Below are 10,119 nucleotides of genomic sequence, written 5' to 3' on the forward strand. Positions count from 1 at the left end.
TAAAATCTTCATGTATGAAATGGCCATATATTTTTTAAAAGCACCACAGATTCCAGGCAGCTAACGTTCACATAGTTTTGTCTGTCATGGGTTTACTAACGATTTTTTTGTATTTTTAATTTAATTGTCCTAGTAAGTACAAAGAAACAATCTTTTGTCTTTGCTAGATGTTAAAAAAATGGTATTATGGTTTGGCGTGGACGATAAGATCACAAATTCTGTAAAGCTTGTGTGTGTCGGTGTATTCTGATAGAAACTATATTATGCTCCTGTCCCACGTTTTCACAACTCCTGCCACGGGTTCCCCTCACCCCTTATCTTGCATTCTCATTGGCTGTAGTTTGACATAGCACTTGCTGCCACTCGCAACCTGCTCACAACGGCTTTCACACTACACGACTTTGAGTCACCGACTGGTCCAGATATTTAACATGCTAGATATTTTTCTTCAGTCGGCCGCTCGGATAGAGTCATTGATCAGTTCACACATAGCGTTCGAGAGCCGAGGTTCGAGAGCCGAGGTCCGAGAGCCGAGGTCCGAGAGCCGAGGTCCGAGAGCCGAGGTCCGAGAGCCGAGGGCCGAGGTCCGAGAGCCGAGGTTCGAGAGCCGAGGTTCGAGAGCCGAGGTTCAATCCCCGAGCGAACGCAGTTGCCTCTAGCGGCGACCAGTCAGCAAGCGAAAATCAGGGCAAATATCGTGTAGTGTGAACAAGGCATTACATGATTGTGAAACATTCCACAATAATCAGCTAATAGATTTTGTTCAGTGTGAACATTTAAATATGTATTTTAGGAACAGAACCGGTAATATATAACATGTCAAGAAGGACATATTTGGGGACTGATCAAAGGGAACAGGGACAGAATTAAAATGAACCAATAATCATATCTTATTTTGTCTCATTTTAAGCCAGGACAGACTGGCACAATAGTGGTGGTTAGTAAAAATCTTAAAAAAGGTCAATTTTAATTAATGCTGTGCCACAAGTAGGCATGATGGTAGGGATTCTAACATTGCTATTAAATTGCCTTAATGTTTTTTATAACATCCTTGGAATGAAATCAAAAGCTAAACATTTACAAGTAGTTGGGGCAATAAGCTATCATTGCTCAGTGGTCAGAAATGTTAAACCGTCCTTTGCACTTTTATGTGTCAACAAAGCCAGAGAGGCATATTAACATGGCATTTTTTCATTTGTGCAAAGACCCAAAACCAGTTTGATGCACTTTATCCAGTCCTATGTAGGCTGAAAAGCAGTAATTAAATTCCTATAAATTCCTCTAAAATGTTCTACACATTACATGTTGTGTTTGCACAGTCTAGTTATTATCAAATGAACTAAGGGAATAATGGTTGCTCTAAATGGAATTGAACTTTTTATTCTGCAATTCTTTTACTGCAGCTCTTTCTGTCACATGACAAGTGATAGCACTGGTAAGATTGTAACACACACAAACAGACAAGGTACCTGAGTATAGACTTTTATACTACACAATGCTTAACTCATATTTATATTCATTTGGAATATGACACAGACTGCCTCTTGGCAATAATGAACAAGGACTGAAATGAAGTGATTGGGGGGGGGGGGAAACTTCAGATTTAAAGTTTTGTCTTTCAGAACAATTATCAGGTTATTGTCTTCTCTGCAGGACAGAATAAATATTGATGCCTTTGAGTTTTGGTGCTGGCAAAGATTTCTGAGAGTATCTTGGGCAGCTAAGAGACAAATAAACAAATCCTTGATCAAATAGAACTTCTCGTTCAAAGCCCAGAGAACCAAACTCAAGCACTCTTACTTTGGACATATTATGACAAGGACCGAATAAGTGGGAAAAGACAATTAGACTTGGGAGAGTTGAAGGTAAAAGAGGAAGAGGACAGCCAGCAACAAGATAGCCTGGTTAAATTATAAGCCATTAAGATACAAGAAGATACAAACAGGATGCTGTGGAGAGGCTACATACTGTATTATAAGAATATATATAATTTATTTATTATCATAACTGTTTTGTAATGGTCTGAAAGATCTTTAACCAGCTTGAAACAGTGATCACAAGACAAAAATACACCCTGAGCTGGAGTTCTGCCAGGTTTGTTGGTTGGTGATATGGTGTATTTTTAGGTATTTAGGTATTAAAGGGGCACTGGGCCATTATAGAACACCACCTACATATTATCAACTTACAATTCTTTATTTACACTCAGGACCAATTGTAGAATCCAGTTCACTGAGGTTGGGGGAAACGGTAGCACAAAAAGTTGATATTTATTTGTGTTATATTAGTAGCTAAACTCATGCATCGATTGCTGTGCTTTCGCCAGCAGGTGGAGACATTCCCTTTTTTCAGACAATGCTCGTTAAAACCTAGGGTTTATATCATATTTAATCAAATAAATTGAAACTGAAATTAGAAACTCAACAATGCACAGGCTTATTGTTTAAACACTTATTGTTTAGTACTTAGTTAAGCCTTTTAGACATGGTCTGTTCTCATTTTGAACAAATTCACTTCTACCCCACCCACTGACTTCTGCAACTTAGTTGGAGTAACAGTTGGAAAAATAGCTGAAAATAGCAGCTCCACACACTTCTCACGCTGGTGATAACTATCAACTAATTCATTAAGTTAAAAATATAATGCGTTGCTTGGTAGCTTGTATTTATTACATCGCAACGTTGTTTTCAATATTGTTTTATTTTTTTATTTTCCCTAATTATTGAACAGGTTTTAACATAAGCGGAAAATACCATAATATGTAACACTATTTTTTATGTAGTGTTGTCTTTTACAGATCAACCAACAAGTGTGTGTTTTGAAACAGTGAAATTTAAAATTGTAATTTGGAACAGAATTCTATGCAGCCCCTGAAGGGACTATTTTTTATATTTTTTTAGGTTAAAAAAAGTGGTGCGCACCAGGTACTATCACATGAGCACCAGATACTATGGGTCACATTAGGGTCACACGGTACTGTTGATCGAAATGTACATGCACTCTTGTATAGCTGAAGGTCGGCTTCGTCTGCTGGAGACAAAGTTTTCAGTGCTGTACAGCTCTGGCATCAAGCACATGACATTTGGGCGCCCACTGGGAACATTGTCGTGTTTGGATAGTCTGATAACATGTGAATTCCATACTTTCATGGTCTCATCAAGTTTACACAAATGGATGTTTGTGTCGTGGAACACTAAGTTTTACTGCTCAAACCAAGCTGAGTAAAGTGGCCATTTGCGCTGAGGGTCACAGTGAGAGTAAAGCGCAAAACGCTTCTCACATGAATGCACTAAAGAAAGCAACAATGACGACAAACACGAGGAACAGAGTCACCGCCTACGTCTTCTCATCACCAATAGTTAAACAATGCTTTTTTCATTAAAACTAACATCTGTAACAACAGCACAAATGCTCACAGGTAATCTACATGCTCCGCCATCATGTTACTACTCTTTATTTTCTTGCACAACGCTCATCGTTGATGACATATCCTGGCTCCCAAAACTGGTGGAAATGTGGTCCAGTTCTCTAAAAAACACCAAGGTTTGAAGAAACCTGAACAGAACCAAAGTTATTTTGGTGGAAAAGCACTAAAAGAGGTAAAAAAAAATCCATTCATTATTTTCCTAGGATTTCCCACCAACGTTCTATTTATTTGATATATTTGATATTCGATTGGCCATGCTTGCCCCATGTCTGTGACGTTTCCACCATGTCTGTTGCGGCGGAGAAACCTTTGAAAATCCCTAATGTGTACATTTTCTGTACCGCTATCAACCTCTGAGTTTCTGCACAGCTTTCATGTAGTAGCCTCCTACAATTTCTGGATTGCTGCTTGTAGTGAATGCATTCAAACAAATGATATTTCTAGAAAATCCATCAGTGCACCCACTGAGGCTTTAGTTTTTACGGCGATGGAGTCTCCATGATCTTCTGGGCTGAACTCCTCTTGGAACCAGGGCCTCTAGGGTTAACTGCACATCTTCCTTCTTAACATGCAAACCATTTTTTTTGACATTTGGTTTGCATCCACCCGTAACCATGAAGCTGACCTGAACTTCGCAATTGTTGTTAAATAAACACAATAATGTCATCTATGTTGCTGTTGTTCTTTCAACGAAATAAACCTCTGAAAATACACTTCAATAAACTTGCCAATATCCATTTAGATAAAGTATAACTGCAAGATGGTGCTTATCTGAGTGGAAGAAGGTGTTAGTCTGATCTGGTGTATTTGGTGCGCACCACATAGTAGTCAAACTCAAAGTGAACTTCATTGTCAATCAGACTATACTATGACTGGTATAGTTGTTGTATGGATGGGAGTGAGCTTCTGATGATTCTCTACGCCGTCCTCACTACTCCCTGGAGAGACTTCTGCTCTGAGGCTGTGCAGCTGTCATACCAGACTGGTCAGAATGTTCTCTATAGCACGTCTGTAGAAAGTTGTGAGGATCAGCGTGGGGAGTTTTGCTCTACTCATTTGTCACAGGAAATGAAGACGCTGTTGTGTCCACTTGACAAGGGAGGTTGTGTGTGTAGTCCATGTCAGGTCGTCTGTGAGGTGCACCTCCAGAAACTTGGTGCTTCTGATTGACTCCACAGCGTTGCCATGGATTATAAATGGTGCATGTACCATGTGTTTCTTCTTGAAGGCAACAGTGATTTCCTTTGTTTTGTTGACATTCAGTGACTGGTTGTTATTATCACACCAGACAACGGGTTGGAAACGAATTAGTATCTGGTGCTCACCACTTAGTATGTGGTGCACACCACTTAGTTCAAATGTGTTTAATTTAAACTATATTTTAATGTATAATTCACTGCAGCACATAGACTGTAATAGAAACTGTCAGTTTAGTTCATTTTATGAGATGGAATTTTTTAGTAGCAAATGTAGATATTTATTCATGAAAAGTGACACAAGTCCAGCATAATTTAGTTATCTCCTGCTCCATCACACAAAACCTGGCTAATTAATAAATTGAATTATATTTCTTTATGCAGATAAATCACCAGTTACTGGTTGACTCAAGGAAAGGAGCTGTGCACCCTGTTACAGACTGTTAGGTTGTTTTCTGCCCTTTACATGTCCTTGGTGGCATTAGGTTTCATGGTAAAGACAAAGCGGAGAGATAAGATCTGCTCTAGCTGTTTTTAGTTTTAGAAGAAACCTGATTCTGCCTGATTGAAGATGCTGCAGAGTTCACATTCAAAACATTATCAGCCCAAAAAGATAGTAAGCATCGGAACATTTGGAGATTAGACCCATAATATGAACATTTGGAGATTAGACCCACACAGGAAAGAATATATACAAGGCAGTGAGGTGTGGTGTAAGAGAAGTATTTATGGAATGCAAATATGGTTCCTTGTTTCATTTAAAAGCTTTATTGTCATTTCACCTGTGTACAAGTACAAAGAGAAATGAAACAACGTTCCTCCAGGACCCGGGTGCAACACGGAACAATACACAGTGCGATAAATACAAAGGGACAGCATCAAAAGACAAGTGTGGTGTTGGCCAGTACACAGTACTGTGTGTGTGTAAGCATACTGTGACATGACATTTAGCTATATGTCATATGACATACCCTGATATACAACATAACTGATACATGCAAAAACAACAGTGCATGCTGAAGGCTTTGTGGATGTAGTGTGTTGTGTTAAGGTCTGCGACGAATGTCAGAGAGACAGTGATGTTTTCAGCTGTTCTTACTATTTACCTAAGAGTCTTGTGATCACAGAAAATGCAGTGATGCAGCTGCTTAGAATGCTTGTAGTGAATTAATTCAACCAAATGATACTTCTAGAAAATCCATCAATGCACCCACTGATACAAGTAGTTGATCATAGGAATAAAAATGCCAAATGTAGTTTGGTCCTCTTGCTAAGTAGTTACGGCGATGAAGTCACCGTGTTTTTCTGAGCTGACCTCCTCTTGGATCCAGGGCCTTTAGGGTTAACTGCACGTCTTCCTTCTTTACATGCAAACCATTTTGTTGACATTTGGTTTGCATCCACATGTAACCATGGAGCTGACCTGAACTTCGCAATTGTTGTTGAATAAACATAATAATGTCATCAAGGTTGCTGTAATTCTTTGGGTGAAATAAACCCTTTGTTTTTAAAATGAGTTTTAAATGTCTCTCAGAGATAATACAGTGTATCACAAAAGTGAGTACACCCCTCACATTTCTGCAAATATTTCATTATATCTTTTCATGGGACAACACTATAGACATGAAACTTGGATATAACTTAGAGTAGTCAGTGTACAGCTTGTATAGCAGTGTAGATTTACTGTCTTCTGAAAATAACTCAACACACAGCCATTAATGTCTTAATAGCTGGCAACATAAGTGAGTACACCCCACAGTGAACATGTCCAAATTGTGCCCAAATGTGTCGTTGTCCCTCCCTGGTGTCATGTATCAAGGTCCCAGGTGTAAATGGGGAGCAGGGCTGTTAAATTTGGTGTTTTGGGTACAATTCTCTCATACTGGCCACTGGATATTCAACATGGCACCTCATGGCAAAGAACTCTCTGAGGATGTGAGAAATAGAATTGTTGCTCTCCACAAAGATGGCCTAGGCTATAAGAAGATTGCTAACACCCTGAAACTGAGCTACAGCATGGTGGCCAAGGTCATACAGCGGTTTTCCAGGACAGGTTCCACTCGGAACAGACTTCGCCAGGGTCGACCAAAGAAGTTGAGTCCACGTGTTCGGCATCATATCCAGAGGTTGGCTTTAAAAAATAGACACATAAGTGCTGCCAGCATGGCTGCAGAGGTTGAAGACGTGGGAGGTCAGCCTGTCAGTGCTCAGACCATACGCCGCACACTGCATCAACTCGGTCTGCATGGTCGTCATCCCAGAAGGAAGCTGACGCACAAGAAAGCCCGCAAACAGTTTGCTGAAGACAAGCAGTCCAAGAACATGTATTACTGGAATGCCCTGTGGTCTGACGAGACCAAGATAAACTTGTTTGGCTCAGATGGTGTCCAGCATGTGTGGCGGCGCCCTGGTGAGAAGTACCAAGACAACTGTATCTTGCCTACAGTCAAGCATGGTGGTGGTAGCATCATGGTCTTGGGCTGCATGAGTGTTGCTGGCACTGGGGAGCTGCAGTTCATTGAGGGAAACATGAATTCCAACATGTACTGTGACATTCTGAAACAGAGCATGATCCCCTCCCTTCGAAAACTGGGCCTCATGGCAGTTTTCCAACAGGATAACGACCCCAAACACAACCTCCAAGATGACAACTGCCTTGCTGAGGAAGCTGAAGGTAAAGGTGATGGACTAAACCCAATTGAGCACCTGTAGGGCATCCTCAAGTGGAAGGTGGAGGAGTTCAAGGTGTCTAACATCCACCAGCTCCGTGATGTCATCATGGAGGAGTGGAAGAGGATTTCAGCAACCTGTGCGGCTCTGGTGAATTCCATGCCCAGGAGGGTTAAGGCAGTGCTGGATAATAATGGTGGTCACACAAAATATTGACACTTTGGGCACAATTTGGACATGTTCACTGTGGGGTGTACTCACTTATGTTGCCAGCTATTTAGACATTAATGGCTGTGTGTTGAGTTATTTTCAGAAGACAGTAAATCTACACTGCTATACAAGTTGTACACTGACTACTCTAAGTTATATCCAAGTTTTATTTCTATAGTGTTGTCCCATGAAAAGATATAATAAAATATTTGCAGAAATGTGAGGGGTGTACTCACTTTTGTGATACACTGTATATCCATGACGACTGGCAAGAATAAATGTTATGACTATATTCGAAACCTAGCTGAAAACACAGTTCAACAAACTTGCCAATATCCATTCAGATAAAGTATAACTGCAAAATGGTGCTCACCCAAGCGCAAGGAAGTGCTCATCCGATCTGGTGCTCACCACTTAGTATCTGGTGCTCACCACTTAGTATCTGGTGCTCACCACAAGTGATGCAGCTGCTGAGGATGCTCTCTATAGTGCCTATATACGTAGAACATGGTGAGGATGGTAGGTGGGAGTTGAGCTCTTTTTAGGTTCTGCAGGAAATAGAGAAGCTGTAAAGAAAAGCAAACCAGATTTATTTTAGTTATATTATGGTAAGGTGGAAAACAGCATCTAAAGCAACAACATTAATTTATCATTATGAGGCACCTAATTCTGTTGCATAAACATGTTTGATTGTTGTGTGATTGCCACTTCATTTAACTCTTCATTGGATTGTTATTTTTTTCTGATATTAAGTTTGATGATTTTGTAACTCTTGTGTTTACAATCATGTGATAGTCCATATTTATTCCAAATAAAAATATTATAATTTAGGAAAAACTCAAGTTGTTGCAACATGAAGCATGTATTATTTCTATTAATACAAAATATAAAACCTTGCATGTATGCATGCAAAAAACAGCTTGAAGTGACTTACAGAATGTGCAAAACAAGATTGAAGAGAAACTCTTATTGACATGACATTAATTAATATAACACTTGAATAAAGAATAAAGAATAAAGCAGATTGGGACAAGTAGTAGGTGTATAAGTATATAAGTAAAATATATAGTTCGAATGGGATTTTTACTTATTAAACAGTGCTAAATTGATTTAAACAACATTTATGTATTTAATATTTTCCCTTTTTAAATGTTTAGCAACCACTTAAAAATTATGGGATGATTGAAACTGATTGGTGATTTTAATTAACATCAATACCCACTTGATACTAGTTATGCCAAGTTCACACTACACAACTTTCCAAGTCGTCAGGTCGCTGTACAGTTCACACTACACGACTGGATCTCTTGTAATCGGGAGTCTTTCAAGTCGGTGTGTATTTCACACTACACGACTGATCGGCGATAAGGGGTTTCACACTACACGATCTGTCACCAACTGGAATTGCAGGCGAGCTTCTCTGGTCTCCCAAACTACGTTCTGTCATGAAAACAAATGCGAGAAGTGACGAAAGGTTTACCACATCCAAAAATGCACGTCAACAAGTAGAAAGCGATCAAAGTTTGTGCGCTGATATGCAAGCGTAAAATCCAGGCAAAAACTACATGAATCTGAGTGGATTTGGCTACATGAACAGCATGGATTGTTCTATAGTGAGTTGGAGGTTAATAAATATTTTGTGTTATGTTTTGTAGAGAACGATCAGCTCAGAAATACTGTAAAACTTGTGTGCCGATGTATTCTGATATAAACTACATTACTCCCCTGTCCCACCTTTTTACAACGCCTCCCCTGCGTTTCCCGTTACCCCGTACCTTGCGTTCTCATTGGCTGTTCGACATAGCACTCATTGCCAGTCAGGCAACTCAGATTCAGATATCTGACATGCTACAAATCTCGCTTTGGTCCCGCTCAGATCGAGTTGTTCGGTAGTTCACACACAGCGATTGAGAGCCGAGTTTCAATCGCCGAGCGAATGCCGAGTTGCTCCCGAGCCGGCAAATCTAGCGCCGACCAGTCGCTGAGCAAAAATCAGGGCAAAAATCTTGTAGTGTGAACTAGGCATTAGGTTAATCATGGATCTAGCTCATACCTAAAAACGCACCAGGCAACAGCCAAATATATTTCACCACCTACTGGCATTATTTTGGGATATGAGAGAAAAACAGGGCACTCAGAAGGACAACCCTAGTAGGCATATAGCCTGGTGTGATAACCTTAAAAAAGTGGTACTACAATTAATAAAGTGTGTAAGTCAAAATGTATATCGATAAATCAACTTACTGACCACTGCTGCCACAAAGCCAGAAGCTATAGTGATAGTTTTATGTTTAATATACTGGTTAATGGATACAATGGTTGCTGGTTTGCACTCTCACCACCACCAGGTTGCCACTGCTGAGGCCATGAGCAAGGCCCTTCCTTCACTGCTTGCATTATATTTGGTCATAGTTTGAAGTTACTATGAAAAGGGAAAATGTAATAATTAGAAATCCCCCCAAAATCGTTCATATAGTCTTACCTCTTAGCCATGGGTGTGTCAACCTTTGGCCATACTGTATTGTGATGCGTCTTGTTCATTTTCTAAGTGACAACACCCACTCAAACATGGCATTGTCCGCTGTTTGTGCACGTTGTCTTTTTATTTTAAAAATT

The sequence above is a fragment of the Trichomycterus rosablanca genome, chromosome 10 (assembly GCF_030014385.1).
Source record: "Trichomycterus rosablanca isolate fTriRos1 chromosome 10, fTriRos1.hap1, whole genome shotgun sequence".
Classification (NCBI taxonomy): Eukaryota; Metazoa; Chordata; class Actinopteri; order Siluriformes; family Trichomycteridae; genus Trichomycterus; species Trichomycterus rosablanca.